Source organism: Amblyomma americanum, chromosome 3 (assembly GCF_052857255.1).
Source record: "Amblyomma americanum isolate KBUSLIRL-KWMA chromosome 3, ASM5285725v1, whole genome shotgun sequence".
NCBI lineage: Eukaryota > Metazoa > Arthropoda > Arachnida > Ixodida > Ixodidae > Amblyomma > Amblyomma americanum.
The window spans coordinates 99,247,375-99,268,702 of record NC_135499.1 but is presented as its reverse complement, the minus strand read 5'-3'; the positions used below and the strand labels follow the sequence as shown (position 1 = coordinate 99,268,702).

At 46.1% G+C, this 21,328-nt stretch overlaps 1 pseudogene; it reads left to right on the top strand.

Annotated features, from left to right (window-relative positions):
- The window catches only part of LOC144123927 (uncharacterized), a 33,384-nt pseudogene extending 12,287 nt beyond the window's left edge, over positions 1 to 21,097 (top strand).
- Positions 21,098 to 21,328: the final 231 nt, after the last annotated feature.

The window sequence follows — 21,328 nt, the reverse complement described above, 5'->3', positions numbered from 1 at the left end:
GGAGCGTACGCGCTCAGCTGTTCGCATTTCTTTTCATCACGATTTTACTTCGGTGGTAGCAAAAAAGACGCTATAGAGTCGTCCGTGATGCATTCTAGGACGAACGTCATGTGAAAGCGCGATCAAAAGAAATGTGAACAGCGGAGCGCGTAGGCGCCGCGTTGTTCGTGTTTCTTTCGATCGCGATAGTAAGAGCTAAAAATTGAGCAAAAAAATTAATGTAGTAACTGCATAACGATGCAATTACGTATAACACACAAAAAGAAACACGGAAGACGCAGCGTCAACTTATTTTTGTCACCCCTTTTTATGCCACAGCACATGTGGTATGAATAACCAACTATTATATAGCTAGTGTACATACACGTACACTCTAGCTATTGGAGAGAATTTACTAGACTGCATCCCGTCGATCAGCTGGTGTCCTAATTCTGTTTTCTTCTTTTTTTTGCGATTGACACCATTAATATATATGCCTGAACATTATGCGGGCCATCAACTTTTTTCTGCCCTTTACAGCATGCAAAAAATCTTGCGCATATGTGCAGTACCATTTGCCTGATCGAGATAGTTATATAGTATATTTACTCGAATCTAGGCCGTGACCAAGACTTTAAGACGATCGACGCTTGAAAGTTAAAGGTCGAATCGATCAGAACGTTCAGCAGGGACAGCACGCAAACGGCATTTCTTTCATGTGAACCTACTCCCGCTCACTCGTCCTTGCCATCACTGGCCTCCTCCGTATCACTCTCCTCTTTGTACAGTTCCAATCTTCTGTGCAGTCAATCAAGAGGTTTGTAGTGCTGCTCTTTTGAAACGAGTGCTCAACCAGGATTTCCGGGATGCGTGTTTAAAGCGGCCTGTCGGAGTTTGCTCGTGCGTTTCATTGGTCACGTGGAATCTAAGCCGACCTAGGAGTTCTATATCTTGTGATTAAAAAAAACAACTATCGGCCTAATATAGAGTCGAATATACAGGGCACCTCAATATATCTTCTGCGCACTTTGTACTTCAATTGCAAGTTCGCGTTTAATACTTCTCTTTCCTAAAGAGCCACTCTCGGGCTTTTTGGTCCTACCAGTACTCGGAATGAAGTATCTGTTCTGCACCCCTTATTTTTTTTTTCACTACATATTCACGTGTATATGCACATGAGTATTAGGCTATATTTTATTTTCACATGCCGCTTGTCGCGGACATTTGTAATAAAAAAACAAATTAAACAGAATTCAACATGAACGATAAATGCTTGTTTACAAAGAAAAGTGGTGCGGTTTCGTTTCCGACATATACGAAGTTATTTGGTTTCCGGCCACGACTAGGCGTGGCCATACCGTTTCGGAGAATTCGCGGCACATGTTTAGCCCTAGCGTAGTGTGAAGGTGAGCTCGGGTGTGCTCTTATGTGCTCGCTTTGCTGACTCTGTTGGGGCAAGGAAATGTTCGTGCTTGTCCAGTACGAAGGCGAAGACAAACGCTACGTCGTATCGGACGCCGACGTTCGAAATTTTGCACCGCATGATATCGACGACTTTGAGAGGGGGAAGCCTTATGATGTGTTTTGGGCGGTCAACACCACCACCCGGGCCGGATTTTACAAGGCCACCATTGTCCATATGACAGGTAAGAGTTAGGATCCTCTCCGGCATTGCCGAACACGATTTTGTCGTTCACTTATAATAATGCGGTAAAAATTGCAGAGACTGAAGAGGAAATGAGAACGTGGGGCCAAAACAAGCGTATGGCCTCGCGCAAGTGTTCCTCGAAGGATGGCCCGCCGCGGAAGAAGGCGCGTCCAACTGGCTTTCCTGGGCTTGCTGAACATTATGCGCTTAGTTCACATTAACCGCAATTATCTTTGAACCAGGAACTTACCAACATGTGTACTGTGTCCATGTTCTTGATATTGCTTTTTTTGGATTAGTGATCAGCCTAGGAGATTCACGCATGGGTTCCACGTATTGCCCGCTGCACGGCTTTCACGTGTTGTCGGTCACACGGAAGCAATAAAAACGTCGTTCCAGTAGATTTATTGATTTGCAGGTGGGCTTAGCGCGAGCCAATGCAGGGACAAAGGACGAGCGCTAACTTGCTACTGAAAGAAACGGAAGCAGAATTACTAGCTCGAGGATCTTAATGCACGCCCAGCTATCCACTGAGGATAGCAAGCAAGTTTTGTCTGGACGTTGTTTTGAAGGCACCTCGAAAAGCATCAGGCTTGCAAGTTAGTTGCGTGCAAAGTTGGTGTTGTTTACGAGGTCCCCCTGAGCTGTGGCCGTGTCTAAATAGGGCAGACTGGTCGCTGCCTCAGTGAACGTCTAGAGAACATGCTACTTCTTTTAAATCGTCTCAATCTAACAACCTGCCTAAGCATTATTTGAGCTGCAAATGTCATGCACTGTTTGGAAAAAGAAAAGTTCTTGGCCGTTCTTAAGGACAACTAGCAGGGGAGGTTCTTGAGGCGTCATTTATTCATAAGCTAGGAAGTGTTAAGTTCCTGAGTGACGCGTCTATTGTCATGTTGCGAAATGAATCTGTTTCTAAATGTTGAGTAATTTCTTGGGTATTGCTGCTTGAAGGTGGAAGAGGTGCTTCCAGTTTCTTTCTGTGCCATTTTTGCCGCCATTCAGTCCCAGATTATCTTGGTTCAGTTTGCCTTTATCCAGACCCCGTCTTAATGAGTGGATAGCTGGGCATGCACATTCAGTTCCTTGAGCTCGTAATTCTGCTTCTCTTTCTTTTAGTTGCAAGTTAGCGGTCATCCTGTGTCCCTCTCTTGTCCTCGTTTGTCTCACGCTAAGCCCACCTCCAAATCACGACTTGCCAACTGGCCCAAAACTCCACTTTGCTCAGTAGATTTCTTGCTTGGAGGAATTTCTTCTTGTTGACAGTGCACGAGGGATTTTTTTCTCTAGCATGCTGGAAGCTGAGGGGAAGGATTTACTGTGTCTACCAAGGTTTGCGACAGTCAGAAATGGGGGCACCCATTGGCAAACCTTTAAATTGCCTGCAAAAGCAGCTTCGTAACATAAAGTGTTGACTAACGAGAATAGCGGGAGTCAGCAGAGATTCGGGAAGTCGACATAGGAGCCATGAGGTAAAGCTCTGTTAGCTTCGAGATCAGTAAAGGAAAAGTACGGCAAGACCAACAGGAAGGAACGCTCGAGCAAATTGAACAGTGAAATCCGAGTTGTTACCCTGTGCTATTCGGCCCGTGCTCAATGGGCCGCCCAATCTCTATATCTAGCTACCCTCACTGTGCCCTCTCGCCTCCTGTTGGTCTTGGCTTGATGCGTGTATGCAACTAAAATGACGCTGATGACATAGCCTTCATATGTATGTCACTACGAGCCCGTCTTCCCTATCGTTTTCTGCTCAACCGGCTGTGTTTGCATTAGCGAGGTGGAAATGTGATGCGCCAAAAAGCGTAATGGCGTTGAAAACAAAACGGTGTGTTTCAGCAGTTTTGCCAAACACTGTGTCATCTGCCTACGACTTTTGATGGGGGGAGGGGATGCGCATACTTCCAGCTAAAAAAAAAAGGTATTTCCTAGAACTGTAATTATGCAAGTGACTAATGACACCCTAAATTGTAGCCACTAAGGTCAACCCCCAGTGTACATATGCTTCCTGACCCTCTTTTTAAAATCCAATGCAGCTTTAATCACTTTGTTGTGAACAAGGCTCCTGTACAGTAGGGGAAATTATTTATCCTTTTAATTTTTGTGGTTTCAATTCACTTTTTAATGTGATGTCTTATCAGGCAAGTTTTTGTTGAAATCTCATTTTTGTACCAGTTTTCTCGGGTTACAAGCTGTCCCTTGACCTGGTAGTTGGCTTTCCGTGGGCTGGAATGCTTGGGACAAGGTTTAGGACCAGTGGTTATAGTGCTCGGCTGCTGACCTGAACGACACGGGATTGATCCCGGCCGCTGCTGCGATCGCATTTTGATGGAGACGAAATGATAGCGGAGTTGCTTTGGGATGTTAAACCCCATAAAGCCTAAATCATTCTTTTGATGGATCACTATTTCATCCCGCTGGCAAGAAGTTTACATCCACTTCATTTGGAAAAGGGCCGAGGATTTGACTAAGCACTTCTTTATTTTTCAGTCCAAGCTGAACTTCAAGGCTAGGGCCCTGGCAAAAAGAAGTGCTGAGGACGAGCTGATGGAACAAACAAGTGAGATGGAGGGGACTGAGGGCACAAGCAAAGCTGTAAGCCTTCAATTCAAGGTTGCAGACTTGGTGGCACGGGTGAAGGAGCTCGAGAGCCTTAACAAGGAGCTGCAGAAGGCCCTCTCTGCCAAAGTTTTGAATATGGGTATGTGAATAATTTGGACTCCAAATGCTTGCCTGTTATAGCAAGATTGCTTTTTACACCACGCTGTAAAGGGTGCCCTCTTTCTGCTAGTTCACATAGGCTTTCACCGTTGGTCATGAAGTGACAGCTTTTGCGAAGCTATATACTTGGGTAACAGTGAAAGTGGGCTGCCTTCCTGCAGCAGGTGCTCACTGTTAGTAGGATTTACGCAGTACAAGAACCGGATGTTAAAACCACATGCACAGTGCTTTGGTTGCATCAAGACAGCTATGCACTATCACTAGATTCTACCATTGTAATTAGTAGGTATGAGAAAACGGAGCATTTCTGTACAATTTCGGCACTCAAAAGTTATCACCTCTTCAGTGTTCTGAACCTGGCATGTCTGTTCAGTAATTTGATGCTTCCCTTTGTAACTTCTCTTTAGATTCCTGTGTGTTGGAATGTGGCCATGGGCAGCCAAGTTCTCACCGTGCGCAGCCAGGACCACCTAGAGCAGCAGGTTCGTAAACCTCTTTTGCAACGCAGAATGGCATAGTGAGTCAGCAGGTGTTTGAGCATTTGCTATTGAATCAAGATTACCGTGCCATTTACATTGGCCAGTGCCCATGTGACCAACTGTGTAAACAAAAACAACAAAAACAGCCGAAGCAAAATGTCATCCTTGGAGTACACCTAAAACATGGTCGCTGGGAGCCAACCATTGTCTGATTCCACAGCAGTCGAAAAGAATGAGTGCGAGAGAGGGTGAAGAGTGCAGGAAGAGACTGAAGTTAATGGCAAGAGCAAAATCGAACATCAAGGCAAAAGCAGTTGTTAGTAAAAGACAACAATGTGAACTGTAATGGAAACATTTTACATAAAGGTGCACCATCTGCCTAACTAAGTTGCTTCAGGATAAAGGCTACCAGTGTTATTTCTATTAACCCTGTCCAATGCCAGCTGTGGCCAGCTTATCCTGCTAACTTCCTAATCTCATTCACCCGGCTTTCTGCTGCCATCTGCTACACATGCCTTTGTGGTAGGTGATCCACATTTATTTGGGGTCCCGGTAGCTGCAGATGGTGAGCCGGCGGAGCGGGCTGTTGACGTTGCTGGCCAGGCCTGCTGCTGAAAGCGTTCTGTAGTGCGTGAGTCAGGTCGCGCTCTGAGCTTCGTCTTCATCAGCGCCGTTGTCGATACCAGCGCCGCTACACCTTCTCGTGGACCTCTTGCTGCTACTGCTGCTGCTGCTGCTGCTTTTAATCTTGCTCGTCCTTCACTGTTTTGTTTCGTCACTATTTTTTTTGTTATGCTGGATCTAGGTTCCTGATGGGCCCATGAAGACTGCCTCAGATTCATGAAATTTTGCTTTGGCTATGTTTGTCTTGTTTGTTTGTAGTTTCTTTGTCCTATGGGCTCTGGCTGTTCTATAAATGATGCTGATAAAAAAATCATGAGCATGGTAGTTGACAAGTGGCATGGCAGGGCACTGATTGGCCAGCAGGTTGTGTGTCGTCGCGAGACCACATGATATAACTGAGTTGACAGCTGCCAACTCGAGCAACTCCTTTGACGTGAGGGTGCGAGATGGAAATTGAATCCAGGACTCTTGGATCCAGAGTCAGACACCGTGCCCCTTGGCCATGCATGCACATTCATACAGCTTAGTTAAAGCGGGGCTCTGTATCGTCGGGTAATCTGCAAATAATGTGACAGGCTACGATTGTATTCTTATGAGTGTGAAAGATAGAGGAGCAAGTTAAAGAATTAGTGGTTACGAGAGTAGCAAAGTGCATGTACACGAATGAGGATCTGCAAGAAGAGTCTGATGGGAGCCATTAAACACTCCCACATCATGCATCGAATGAGGATCTGCAAGAAGAGTCTGATGGGAGCCATTAAACACTGCCACATCATGCCCTTGAAGGCGACGAAGCTGAAGAATACCCAAATTTTTTGTTTTTGCTGTTGCAAATTTTTTGAAATTTTTTTGTGCATAATGAATGCTCTTCCCAATTTTGAGCTATTTTTTAAAATGTATTCTTCTTTTGAGTGAACATGGTAAATGCTGCTCTGTGTGCTTAATTAGTTGATAGTGTATTATACTGGTATCTGTAGGAATAGGAAGTTTTGTCAAATTTTATGTGCTTATTTGATTTCCAGTCCCCGGCCATGCTTCTTGGGTTGAAAGTCAGTGTGCCCATGGCAGCAGTGCTTCACAGGCTAAGCCCTCGTCGCCCTTGCCGCAGCTGGCTGGTACCAACTTTTAACATTCTTGAAATATTCCCGTGTTATCATCTTCATGCAAAATTAGCATAAACTGCTGCCTTTCTACTAGCGCAAAAATTCGGAGCCTGGACTGTTAGCAGGGCTGTTCTATGTAGAGTGGCTTGCACATTATTTCATTCGAGACACTGTAATGATCGAATCAATCAAAGCCCAACACCTATCCCCAAAAGAGTTAAGTTCTCGTGACATAATGCTGCTATACAGTCCAGCTCACTTTATGAATATGACTATGTTACATATGGGGAGCTAATTGCCACAGCACTGCCGATTAGGCTTCTTGTTATGAACAATATGCCATGTCTAGTGGATAGAGCTTACTGGTAGCATGCAGTGGCAGAAATGCTTATCTTTTTCATTGATTTCGACAAGAACGGTAGTCACTGAAGTGTGAAGGGTTTTTGCGCAGTTGAATTTTGCATGCAGTCGACCATTGAATGAGGAAGGAGTTCTTAGATGCATGCAGCATGCAGTAGACTAGAGTCACTAAATAAAAAGTTAGAGTACCGGCACTCTTTTCTCTTATTATGTACCGCTGCCACGATCATTGGTCAGTTTGCATCACGTGATATTTGTTTACACTGCGATGGTTCATGGGGGTGGCCATTTTGTGGCTTATGCGTTTTCAGTCGGCCAACTGTGGTAGTCCTAATGCTGCGACGCTGCAAGTGCTGTCAGTGGCCGACGCATTGACCACGAGATCCCGCGCTTCGCAGCATTTCAGCTGCACAAGAGCATACGAGGTTGCCGTTTTGCTGCGTTGTTGGCTGTTTCAACTCGCAAAATGACAGAAAACGCTTCATGCGCTTTCAGTTGGGGAAAAAGGACGGTGCCCGACTACGCGCACGGCTGCAACTCGTGAGCCGCAATGATTTCGATTGTGCCATTCCCTGTAACGATTATGCCATTCTCTGTAACCAGCCCCCAAAGTTTCACAGAATTATAGTGATTACTGTACTCCGGAAGCGTGCTGACCACCCAGTTACACCGGCTACAAGTTGCGAATACACGTGCAGATGGCTCGCTGCCGTTAGCTTCAAGATTAAGCCGCTGTTTGAAGGAGTCGCCAGTGCGCCCAGCATTATTTTACCTCCAGCGGGGTTACCCTTGCCTTAATCACCGTGAATTGCTCAGCCAGAGCGCTCGTATATTTCTCCTGTAAAAGTTTGGAGTAACCGCGAAGACACCCGTAGTAGCATTTCACTCGACCGCTGCCTACATTGAGCCATTAGCAATACTCCCGCGGTGTTGACACATTAGCTCCTACAAAATAAAAGCAAGTTTAAAAGGCAACGCATGAAGTGTTATAGCAACAGCTTCTACTGAGGAGGCGACCGCAATATATAATAAAGCATACGAACAGCGCAACGCCGATTGTGCAGAGTCTAGAAAAATTTGCCCAGAATAATCAACAATAACCTGGAATATTTAAGTTCATACTGCAAGGAGTGTCTCCCCACGATGAAAGCATAGACTGATGGTAACGGCTGTACCCTTTGCATTTGAGCGGTTCCAAGCCGCACGATTCCCGCCGCAGCGTCAGGGTGGCTAACAGCATTGTTTATGAAATAGTTGGGCTAAAGTTAGCGGCGAGGTCACAGAAGTGGCAATCTGACAACAGTGATAAACACCAAAATGGCCGCCCCTGCTTAACGCCGTGTTACAGTGTCGGTACTCTAAGTTTTATTTAGTGACTCTACAGTAGACCAGCCTTGTCAAAGAAGTTGTAATGATGCAATGACAAAGCTGCCATAGCACCTATGACATGAAGCATTTCATGATTTCTCTGCTGTCAGCATGCAATTGACATGGTAACAGCGCAAAAGCTGGTGAGCTGGTTGGGAATCCAGCGCAAGGCACATGACAGCTTCAGCCGGTGAGGCATACCATATTGAAATTTTCAGTTTGCTGGCAGCTGTAGATCACTGACTGTGTGCAGTAGTTTCACTTGCTCTGATGCCCACTTATCGCACCCACTAGACCCAGGATTCTATTATCGGCGGTTTGCCCGTGTAGGACATATGGATCATTAGGGGCAAAAGTACCAGACCCCCCCCCCCCCCCTCCAAGTTTAGACTCATGCCACTGTGCGTAGGGGCGTCACCTGAAAAAGCACTTTTGGTGTCGAAACAGGCCCTCTGCGCCGGTCTCGACACCAGAAGTGTTTCGTCAGGTGGCGTTCCCGTGCACAGTGGCAAGGGCCAGAACTTAGACATGGCGTCTGTTACTTTTTCCCCGTAATGGTACACACTATGTAACTTTGTAAATGTTTGGCATGCTGTTACACTTTCAGTGCAGTCATTTTGTAGCTTTTCTTGAGGCAGCACATTGTTTTGAGGGCACCTCCCCTCAAAAGAAGGGGACTGGGATGTCTTTCGGTGTCCGGGTGCTTCTGCTAAGACGTGCAAGTGCTTCAACTAAAGGATGAATTGCAGTGCCTCTTTGTTTCGTCTGACTGAGGCATGGCTGCAGTTTGTTCTATCCGAGGCGCTGTGACAATGGGCTAATGCACATTTTGACGGCAGGACTGCCCTCATTCATAATTAGTAAGCGTCAATTATAACTGGAGCTGGTATTGCGATTACAATTATAGCATGTGCAGGAGCTATGGACAGAAATGCGAACAGAGCGGAGCCTGGGTAAAAGCACAATGAATAGAAATGCGAACAGCGGAGCCTGGGTGCTCCACTGTTTGCATTTTTTTTTCATCTTGCTTTCACTTCAGTGGACACGAGAGTCGTCTGTTATGCATTCATGGATTACTTTAACATCTTTTTCTTACCACCTTGGTAAAAGCGCAATCAAAAGAAATTCGAACAGCGGAACGCATATGTGCCGTGTTGTTCACATTTCTTTCCATTGTTATAGTACTTTATAATGAGAAGTACTGCCTACATTGATAGACATTCTTTGCTAGTGTTCATAGTGACACCATTTTTGTGGTGCCATTATTCGCATGTAAGGCACTGAATATTTCCTGTCAAGGGGTAGCCAGCTTGTCAAGCAGCCGTATGGTCGCTTTTTGTGGCTGATCCTTGCCTGCAGTAAGGAAAAATAAATTAATTTCAGGGTATTTTGCGGCAGTAAAAAGGGAGACACTTTTGTTGAGAATGGTGTGTTACGTTCGTTTCAGAAATTTTTCTGGGCAGGAATTTTGGATGCAAGACACAAAAGGGTCGTTTTTATTTCGTTAATAGTGGACCCTGCACCATTTCCCGACGTGAACCCCGCAGACGAAGCAAGGCTGCCAAAAGGTATGTTTTTGCTTGCACAAGCTGAAGGAAACTTGGCAAGAGGGCTCTTCATTGTGCGAATAGCAATTCTTTAATGGTGTTCCCGGCATTTAACTTTTGTTTTACTGCCCTGAATACTGACTTCATCCTTATTAATGCCTTGCAAGTGAAAACCCAGGTTTATTTTATTATGCCGAATGTAATCTGACCCTGCTTGGGCAGTCGGCTGCCAGTTGTCAAGCTCACTCCTGAAAAAAATTGTCTTGGGGCGGTCTCTACAACCTCACTTTCCGCCTTGTAGGTTGGCCTCCTCTGCATTTGCAGTACCTGTCTGCTGCATTACATGCGGCTATCTCAATACTGTGCCCTTGTATTAGTGAAGCCATGCTTCTGGTTTTTCTTAGAGCACATTTACATCAAGAAACATGATTTACTCCATAGCCTTCAGTAAAAGTGCCTTGCTGCACTGGAGAACTATGGTGTCTTGGGATTTTTGTGGTGTATTCTGAAGGAGTCAGCCTTTTCACAATCCATGATATGGAAAGCAGCGTGCATCTGTTGTTTAAAGCACTTGTGACTCGTTGGCATATACTCATGGAATGCATGCGATGCTGAAACTTCCACCACTCCACTGAAAAGCGTTATCTTTGTTCTGATTTTGGTGTAGCTCTAGTCTTCAAAGGTAAAACTGCCAGCTATGTTCCTAAGCACAGATGAGATTTCAAACATAAGCAAAGGTCTGAAATTGTGTGAGGTGAAAGAGTAAAAAAAAAACGGTGCTGTGTATCTATTACCTCAAATCAATGGGAAAAAACTCAAAATCAATGAAAATGAAAAAAACAATGAAAACAAAACTACCCAGGGCACATAATTCCTTACATGCTATGAATGCGAAAGCTGTGTGGGTTAATGTTCATACGTGCAGAATTGGTCATTCTTTACCTAAGATTCATAGATGGCAGATAGTTCTCGCACTACTACTGTAAGCTGCTTTTTACTTTATCCACCTGTCTTTCTTGTTTTTCCTCCTATTTTGCAGCTGTAGGGCCTACAGCACAAGTGTACAACACAGTGGGGATCACAAATGAAGCTGGAGAGGTGCGTGGTATTTCGATAGTTTTTTGTTTACGTACTGTGTTAGTCAGAGGTGAGAAAAAAAGCATTTCTTGAGACTTCATAATGGTCGTGGACTCTCGACCTCGTCAGTTTACCATGCTCGGGCAGCTTGCTGACCGCTAGAAAAGTCTAGACAGGAAGGTTCATCATAGTCATAAGGGATGGTTGCCACGGATCACGGAAGCACGCTGCTTTGCGGGCTAGTGCCTATCGTTGCTTGCACATGTACGGTAGATATTGGCTCCTTGGGAGCAGAAGAAACGACGTGAAGTTATTGGGCGGCTGCAGGCTGTAGAGCAAACAGCTGATCGCGTTTCGCACACATATGGCTACGACGACACGAGTGTATGGTGCTGTGTGCTATCTTGAAATCTGAACTTAAGCTTCGAGAAATCCTCAAAAGCACGTGACGAGCAGTTGCACTGGCTGCTCGCTTCCGCCCGCGCATCTTGTCCCACAGCTTTCCACCACTCCTCCTCCAGGCAGTGGCTGAATCGCTGATTTAGAAGCTGCGGGACAAGACGCACCGGCGGAAGCAAGCGGCCCCCTTGACAAAGGCCAGCTAGTTATGCCCTATGTGCATAAAATGGCACATAACCTGAAGAAGGTGGCGTCTTAGCAGGGAATCTGTCTTGTGTTCTCCGCCCCCTGCAAGTTGTCTCAACTTTGCAAGCATGTGGCGGACGGTCCGTGCAGCGCCGCCTGCACCACTGAAGTGGTGTACCAATTTCCACTGCTGTGTGGCAGCGTTTACATTGCCCAAACTGGCCAATGTATTAATGATAGACTGTGGCAGCATTTCTGCTCTCTGAAGAGTGAAATTGGTGCTAATCTCCCCAGACATTGCATGGAATGCAATGGTTGTTACCCCAAGCTTAATAAAACAATATCGTAGGAGGGGGAAAGTCTAGAATTGAGCGGGAGATTTTAGAAGCAGCATACATGCACACACTTGGCCTTGACACCCATGTAAGTGAGCCTTCTCTGGCTCTCCTAGAAAAATAGACCCGGTTTATTATCAACAAGTGATAGTTGCGTCACCCCTTTGCAATCGTTTTTCTTTTGTCATTATGTGTGATTTTACCACATGTTATTCTTGAGTTTATTGTTTTAATGATTTCATGGCATTCCACGCACAGACGCAATGTTTTGCTTCTATGTGTTTTTTGATACTCAATGTCATTTGGTGTCTACTTCTGTAATCTTCCACGGTGAAACACATAAGTTACACTGTGCCACATGTAAGTGTTTTGTACAACAGTGGCAACTTCAGACATGATTGAGTCCTGTAATTTCGTAGTGTGTCAATCTTAATTGAATTGAATCAAAATATTAGTGCATCCACTAAGTTTCCAGTGTTCTTCACAGCATGCTTTGGGCAAGTTACAAGGCCTGTAAAGCAGATATGTTTCCAAGCATGCCGGAGCAAACTTTTCCAGTCTTTCATTGTATTGTAAACAGCATGGAACACAGCTGCAGAGAAGTAAAACAGCAAGTGCTGTGCTATATATAAATTTTTTAGACCTTCGCTTACCACAAATAAATACCAACTTGACTAACTTGCCATAATTCTACGCTTCTTGCGGTGACTGGCTTCTTTGCCAGAGGGTTACAAGTCACGAGGTTCGGTGCCCGCTTGGACCTGAGAACTGTTTTCGCCCTTGCTAGCTTGATATCAAATATTGAAGTACTGGCTATGTGTGTTAATATTATAAAGGTGCCGGTACAGCGCATGTAATGAGTGCAGGCAGTGTAACAGTCGGTGGGCCTTGACTGTTGGGGCCCATGAAGCTAGTCCGGATTGTTCTGCAGTCCCGATGTAATTATGGAATATACAAGAACCCCAGGTGGTAGAAATATCCGAAGCTCTCCACTACGATGTTCCTTATAGCCTGAGTTGCTTTCAGACATCAAACCCCATAACACCAAACCAAACCATTTTTTACCATACACATATGAGTACTGCAGCATGTATCATGCTGCAGTGTGCAACTAGCAACTAGTGTGCAGCATTTGATAGAAAATACATGCAAGCCAAAAATTTGTTGTCTCCACTCTGCAATGTGTCTTGGTTACTTTGAGCGGAAATTAAAATGTGAAAGTGCTTCTCAGGAAACGCATCTAAGACTGGTTCCTTAATATGTACATTTTTTAGTGGCTTTGAATGTTCAATCAGAAGACAGATCACTAGCAAGTATGTTTATGTTGGCATTTCATGTCGGGTGAGTTCTGCATTTAAAACAGTATTAAAGCCATCTGTGCTCTGTGTTCAACTTCAGGTTCATGTTGGGCATGGAAGTTATGTGCCCGTGGCTGCATGGAATCGCCTGCTGGCATTGGGCAGTGATTCCACATTCTGCAAACAGTTGGCAGTGTGCCTGTGGGGCAACGAAATCCTCGCCCAAAGGAGCCTCACAGGCACGCTGTCAAATAACGCCGTCTCTAAGGGGATGACGAAGATACATCCGCCGCTTTCCCCTCTAAAGGTGGCTTCAGTGTCAGGTAAACCACTCGTTCTTGTTGCATAGCTGCATGCATTTAGTCACTCTTACTGGTGAATCTGGTGAATGTTTTTAGAATGTGGCCCATTTGAGATTCTGTGAGTTTGTAAATAATTAATTGCATTACTGGCATTGTTGTCAGACTGATGAGAACCAATTCACACTATAAAGAGGACTTTACAGTAAAAGCTCGTGAATTCGAACCTCGATAATTTGAATTTTTGGATAATTCGAACTACACTACTTGGTCCGGCCAAGCTCCATAGAGATATCTGTATAAAAAAGCCCGTTAATTCCAAAGCGAGTCGGTTCCGCTACGGATAATTCGAACTACGCGCTGCCGCGTCTGGGCAGCTTGGCACACAGCTCGTGGCCAAAAAAAAATAGCACCTCCGCATAGTTAGAGGCTGCGCATGTCTTAAACAGGGACTGAAGATGGTACCAGATAAAACCGTGGAAGAGTGGGCAAAGCCTAAATGGCGCAATCACCGGCGCGGCGGCACCGACGGGTAGGGGTCGACGGTCGCCGTGACGGCTGCCTGCCCTCATTTCCGCACAGCCTCCGAAACTCGCCACTAAATACTCGTTAATTCGAGTGCTGTTAATTCGGAAATATGGATAAATACTGTCAGCGCACTCTCAGCCAACGCCCATGAAAGGCTATGACTTCGGACGGGTGCTACGAATTACGTGCGAAAAGCTTTTTTTCTTTCGCAAGTGTCGTCCATCTTTCCACCCATCAGTCGCCAATGGAAGCATGCGGTCAGCCGCGATCATAACGCCGGCTTTTAGCATCGCCTGGCGGTCAGCCGCTGGCCGGAAGCGGCCAACGTCGGCTATCAGCGCAGACCAATCAGGGCGCGACCGCGTCATGCTTCCGCCTGCTTCTGCAACATGGCTGTGCCTGTCAAAGCGGCCTCTCACTTCACCACGAACTCGTCGTTGCCGCTACACTGGGCCTCATGTCCACGGCAAACAAAAGTCGCACGAAGCTTTTGCTTTGTCTGAAGATGTCCACAGCACAAAATTTTAGCGATGAAACGCGCCAAATTTTCAGAATGCTTCTGGATTTTCAAGGCTGCTAGGCTTAGCCACTACGCGTCGGTTGACGTCAGGAAGCGCAGGAGGTTCAAACAGGTTAATTATTTTGGTTCAGAAAAGAGCCATGAATAATTGGTCCTCTTGGTCGTCATTGAATAAATAATAGTTTAATTGTAAATGCACAGCTGTTCTTTTCATCATTTTACTAAGCATATGAAATCACGCAGTTTCTAAACCCTGGCGGCAGCCGGCCATTTTCCGCCACTTGTGGTGCTGCACGGCGGCGGTGCGGGGAACGCTGTGCCGCTCAAAGTCCGCAGCGCAAGTACGCTCCTATGGGTCGCCCTTAAGGCGAATTTACTGAAAATGAGGCTTGCATAACCGGACAAGCGCTGGCACTCTGCAAATTTCGCTTCTCCCCTTTGCTAGAGCTAATGTCAAAAGGTAAACACACTGGGATGTTATCGCTGCGCAGCATCTTGGCGCACTGCCAAGAAATGCGTTGTGGACCATGAAGGTATGAAATAGAGGGAAGTGTTAACGACTGACGCTATTTTTTTCAAATTCTTAGGCAGAAATTGGGGGTGGGTGGGTTCGTTACACAAGTAAATACGGTACGTTTACTACCATAATGCAAATGGTTCTTGTTAGTTTTTTCGGGCCCATTCGTTATTCGAACATCCGATAATTCAAACTTTTTTTCCCGGTCCCATGAAGTTCGAATTAACGAGCTTTTACTGTATATGAAAGTCACTTGAGTGATGCTTTGCTCGTCTAGTGGCAGCTGAAAAGTGCACAGTGGGCTGTGGGATCAGGCGGCAGCTGTTGCAGCCGCTGCTTTCCAACCTTCTTGCGAGTAAGGTGGTTTGAGAGGTCAAAATAGAGGTCGTAAAGACATGACGTATGGTTCCCTGCAGTTTCTTTTGCGTTGGCTCATGATGGTAGCAAGACTTTTGTTTCAGACTGATTCTGTCTGCTGTAAAAATAGACTCGGGGACTGAACGCATTCTGTTTACATTGCTGTCACAGCAGTTACTGAAGGGGGTGTGTTGTTCAACAGGTACAAGGAAATATCAGTATCGTCAGCTGCCCCATTTTAGATGAACGTGTCCGGAATGAACATGGCAGCACCAGTACAAAACAACAAAGATGCAGCGAAACGTTGACACACAAGCACCCCGGTGCCAGGAAAAAGTGCTAAAGTTGCTATATTTAAACGCGGAGTAGACTGCTGCTAAAACTTAGTGAAATGTATGTTTTTCAACATGCGCTGTCCATGGTTCAGGCATGATTCATACAGAGCAATGACATCGAATCGCATGACACGCAACCAGCTTCTGGACTAATGATTCACTCCTGTGAATCGGGTGTTACACTTACTAGAGGACAGAAGCCCCCTCTCCCATTGATCTTTAGTGAACTGTGCCTGTGCCACTTGCTGCCACCTTTTCAGAGTCGTGGGATAGAATTTGCTGGTGCCAGTTACAGTTGACGACCGATTTTTCGGACTGTCTAGGGACCACTAAAAGTCTGAAAAATCAGGCAGTTCGGACAATCAGATTTTACTGAAAAAATTACGACCTTATTACGAATATGCCGGAGAAAGGGGTCAGTTGTATTGCACACATTATAAAGCTCCTCACGACTAAATTTCTCCGCGTGACGTGCACAGACGACGGCGGTGACCGCTTTCACATGCTCGGCCTGGCTGTGGTGCCCTCTGCATGTCGCCGATAAATGCACGGTTGGGACAAAGCTTAAACGAGAAAGCAAGCACGCTGCTGTGGGAACTGCGCTGCACCCGCAATACGATGGGCCTGGAACGAGAATTCGAAGATGGCGAGACCATAACAATCGAGGAACAGCCGACGCAGGTGCTCCGTCGGCATTGGCCTCGTAATTAGGCCTAGCGACTGGAGCCAAAAATGGCATTGTATCCAGCGATATGCTCTTAGCGGTGGCTTGCATATAATGAGAGGTGTCTTGCCTGTCATCGAAACGCTAGTTGTTTACGGTTTTATGATAGAAAAGTCAGGTTTGCGGTGTGTTTTGCCGCGGGTACGCTGACCTCGCTTTGAAATGCACCACCATTTCCTCCTGCGCTCGCCGTCTTCGTGAAGCCGTACGCCTCCCACGCAGCTTTGCTGCTACCTGCTCTCGTATTCGCGACGAAAGACTCGGTACAGATGATTTCCGTGAACTCTGACTACTGTTCAAGTTCGTGTGGCGGAAAACATTCGAGAAAAGTATAAAATCAAAACCACGCGGGTGCAATGTGCCGACTTGCGTAGATCTTGAGCATCGCAAGTTAAGAGGCTCCCTTTAAGCTTGAATTTCGTTTTGTTTGATCAAGTTTTCGATCTCGCTTGAAGTTATGAATTAATGAGGTTCCACTGTTCACATTATATGGCAGCTTCAGTATTGGCGGCGAGTGCGAATGAGGTCCGAAAAATCAAGCAATCAGTTGTGGTGCGTCTGAAATTTTAGGCACTCTTGAACATTGGCTGGATGGGCCATATCGCGGTGCCGTGGAAAAGTCCGAATAATCAAGCATGTCCGAAAATTGTTTCATTTTGTCTTCAGCAGCTCAGAGGTAGCTAATGATGAAGGTGAGAAGATGTAATGCGAGGTGTACTGAAACTACGAATCTCTTTGCTTGTTAATTTTTTTGTCAATTCAGCTTTGGGTAGGCTTGCATAAGAGTTGGCATGAAATAAAGTGAAGAAAGCAGCAACCTTTGTGCAGTTTCTGTATGCCTCACATGACCTGAGCCCGTGTTTTACGTCATCTTACCCATTCGCTGGATGAACCAGCAACAAAAAAATGAAAAAGCTTGTTTTCAAATTATTTTATGATTTTTTTATAAACACACTGACATTACTCAATGTCCAAACTTTGCAGATTCCTTCCGGTAATATTTGATGCTGAAAGGGTGCTCTGCCGAGCAGCTTTCAAAGCGGCACAAGAAGTTCGTGCGGTATTTAGCACAGAAGTGCTGTGACCTGCGGCGGTAGATATCTGTGCAATATCTGTTTTCTGGTGTGTGAAAATACACTCTAATTTGCTTTTGTTTTCATTATCATCAGTAAAAGTCTGATGAACTGGCATGCACTGGCTCCACCGAAATGCAGCCGCAATGTCCTTGGTATCAGCAGTCGAGCGTTCTAACCACTAAGCCACCGCGGCAGTGTTCGTTGTTTAGGACGCTCGACAGCTCAAGAGTGTTCGCATTATGTGGCACTCGTAGGTTGCTGCTGCTGCCAACGCTTATAGTAGCAGTAGCAACCTTCACGTTTTTACAAAAATTACATTTTTTAACTTCACAAAGTGATGAAATTTGCCCAAATTTTCTTGAAACTTTTGTATCAAAACTGGCATGAAACTGCTTCGTTAAATCGAGGAAAAAAACACATGGATTTCAGTGGAAACTAAGAACTAAAATTAAACTTTGTTGCGCAGTGAACTTCCTTATATTGAGGTTTAGCTGTAACTAGGTGTGTGCGAATATTCGAAATTTTGAATACGAATCGAATATGTTTCATATTCGGTTCATATTCGTATTCGAGAAATGATATTCGTGAATTTTCGAAAATTCCCGAATACTCAGCAGCGATCGTATACCGCACCGACTTTCGTAAATCTGATTGTTGCAAAGGCGCAATATATGGGCAGATTATCTGAATATAGAGTTTAAAGTTCCAGGAAAACAATAAAAATGCCTTGTTCTCTTTCTTCTCCGTCGTTTATCGCGCCGACCGGTCGCATTCCGATGCCGCTAGGCTTGACCTTGTGCACAATTCCGCAAGTGGGCTTTTCCATATACCACACGTGCTGCGAACAACATGGGGGACGAGCCGCTTCTAACGGCTGCAATGCGAAAGCTTGTGTATTTTTTATTTTTCTGTAATGTGTTATCTAATTAATGCCCACACCCATGGCATTCGTTCTGTCACCTTAGCTCTCCGAGCGTGACCACCGCCATCTTGTTTTGGTCAACTACGCTATGCGGGAAAGCCTACTTGCGGAATTTCACGTGAGAATCCCGAAGGGACGAGTCTAGGTCTTAACTAGGACGAGTCTTAACTTTTTAACTACCAATCTCGAGCTGCACTCGTAATCGTAAATTGTACCAATATCTCCAGTGACAACTGCGGCCAGATGTCATGCTGCTATCACTGACAGACTAGCTACAGTCTGCTACAGCTTACAAATTATAACACTAGAAGATGTTAGTTTTCCATAAAAACGTTTCATGCATGTAGAACATTTTAAGCCTGACAACAGTCATTTTGGACTCTCTGCACCACTGTGCCTACAGATGTATCGCACAATGTCTGACTATACTAATGATGAAACCTTGTTTATGCTGGGACGAAGCAATGTCTATGCACTCTAGTGCATTACAGTGTATCGGATCGAATAGATATGGGGTTGTAACCCATTACTATATGGCATGCACTGAGGGAAAGGTGCCCGCAGGAGCAGCTTTTTCATTTTAGATTTTAATGGGAGACCATCTGGTTTCTTCTTTGGCCTGAAGTGCAAGGTTATGGATGTGGGGGCAGGTTTTGGCACCTTGTTAGCTGTAACTGTGTGGTTTGGCCATCTGGTTAGTCCTTTTTATATTGATGCAGTGTCATTTACCTAACGCATAATTGGTTGATGCAAGCCCTCGTTTGTAAAAAGATGAGCGTTCATTATAACTGCGGCCATGTCTACTTGACTGTCTAAAATGGGTGTCTGCTGACATTCAGTATTACATTAATTTTTCCTTTTTCAGCCAAGACAAGACCGCTTTTGGGCCACAAGAACCTGCAGCCAGGAGCCTGCAGCCGGGAGCCTGCAGCCAAGAGCCGGCATGCAGCCAGGGCAGCGTGCATGAGCAAGTGCTAAAAAAAGCTTAATTTATTACAATAAATATATTTATCATTTTCATGTCAAATAAGCTAAGTGGTTTTGTGCATGAATTACACTAGAATGGACGAAGCTTTTGTTAATTGAGAGGCGACCGTTAACAAGCTTCGCATTTTTGTGCATGACTTCCAGAATGCACAAAGCCTGTGTTACGTGATAGGTGACCATTAAGTTCACAAGAATTGCACAGTAATGACTGCAACACAGCGTACGAGGCTCTACACAAGACAAGACAGACTACAAAAGACAAGACAGACTATAAAAGAGAAGACAGACTACAAAAGAGAAGACAGACTACAAAAGACAAGACAGACTTCAAAAGACAAGACAGACTACAGACTACAAAAGACAAGACAGACTACAAAAGACAAGACCGACAACAAAAGACAAGACAGACTACAGACTTCAAAAGACAAGACAGACTACAAAAGACAAGACAGACTACACAAGACATGCCCAAAATACGACAAGACAACAGACTACAAACTTTTTCTGTCTTAGAATCCTGTAGTACGTTTTGACTGGGGAACGCAACAAAATCAATGTAATCATCAGAAGAGCGTACAAGACGGCGCTGGGCCTGTTCGAGTCCACGAGCACGACCCGCCTCTTACAACTCGGGATGCACAACACGCTCGAATAAATAGCCGAAGCGCAACGGACCTCTCAACTGGACCGGCTGTCCACGACCAAAGCCGGGAGGAAGATACTGGACGACCTGGGAATAGGACACTCGAACGAGGCGGAGATGAAGCTCCCCGTCCCCGAAGAGGTCCGACGCCAGACCTGAATCGACCCCATACTTAAAAACATGAACCCCGAGTTTAACAAATGAAGAAGAGCGGCGAGGGCCAAGGCTCTCATCGATTTTCATGGCAACGCGGCAGAATACCAACGAAACGCCTTCGCAGCGGTCGTCATAGAGGCGTCGACCGGCGCCACGAGGACGGCAGCGAGCGTGAGAAGCGCCGGAGCGGAACAAGCGCAGGAGGTGGCCATCGCCATGGCCATCGCCGACGCAGACTGCTACACGGTGCTGAGTGACTCGAGACAGGCGGTGCGAAACTTCGGCAAATTCCAAGTCTGCAGGGAGGCCGAGCGCGTGCTACGAGCGACCAAACTGCAAGACAGAAGAGTAAGAATCAAGTAGTTTTCGGTACACGCGGGCGACGCGTCGGAACGCAGTGAGAACCACAATGAGACGGCACACGCAGCGGCGCGAGCGCTAACCAACCGCGCCCCGGCAACACACCGTCCGACGTGGTTCGGAGCCAAGGACTGCATGACGGACTACAGCGAAATCACGAAGGCCTACCGCCTGGCACGCAGGACTCTCCCACCCCCGCACCCGGAGCTGAGTCGAGCGGAGGCGGTACTACTGAGACAGCTCCAGATCGGATCGCTACCGAGCCCGGGACTGATGCATCGCATGTATACCGAGACTTACCCGACCGATACGTGTAGAGTCTGCCGGAGGGAGACGGCAGATCACACGCACAACTTCTGGGACTGCATCAAAAATCCAAAAGAAGCAAGGTCAAGAACAATCCCGCCGCTGCTGGAGGCAGCCGCGAAGATCAACGACCAAGACCAACAGCTATGGGCCGTCCAGCAGGTCCTCGGGGCGCTCGAAAGGCGGGGACCCAGCGAGCCGGCAACGGCGAGCGGAGACCCGCGCCGAGTAACGGCAACCTCGTAGACGACGTAGGCCCTCGTCGGGGCGCGCGAGCGCCCAATTACAGGCACAAATAAAGTTTGCTCCAATCCAATCTAATCCAACGAACGCAACTTTCGTTCAGGAATAGCGCCAGCTTAAAGCTGCAACACGCTAAAAATTGCTCTGTGACCAGCTTGTCACGCACACCTTCAAAACTCTTTTCTGTGTGTGACATATCAAGCCACCTATCAAAATAGTTGGATAGCCTGCAGG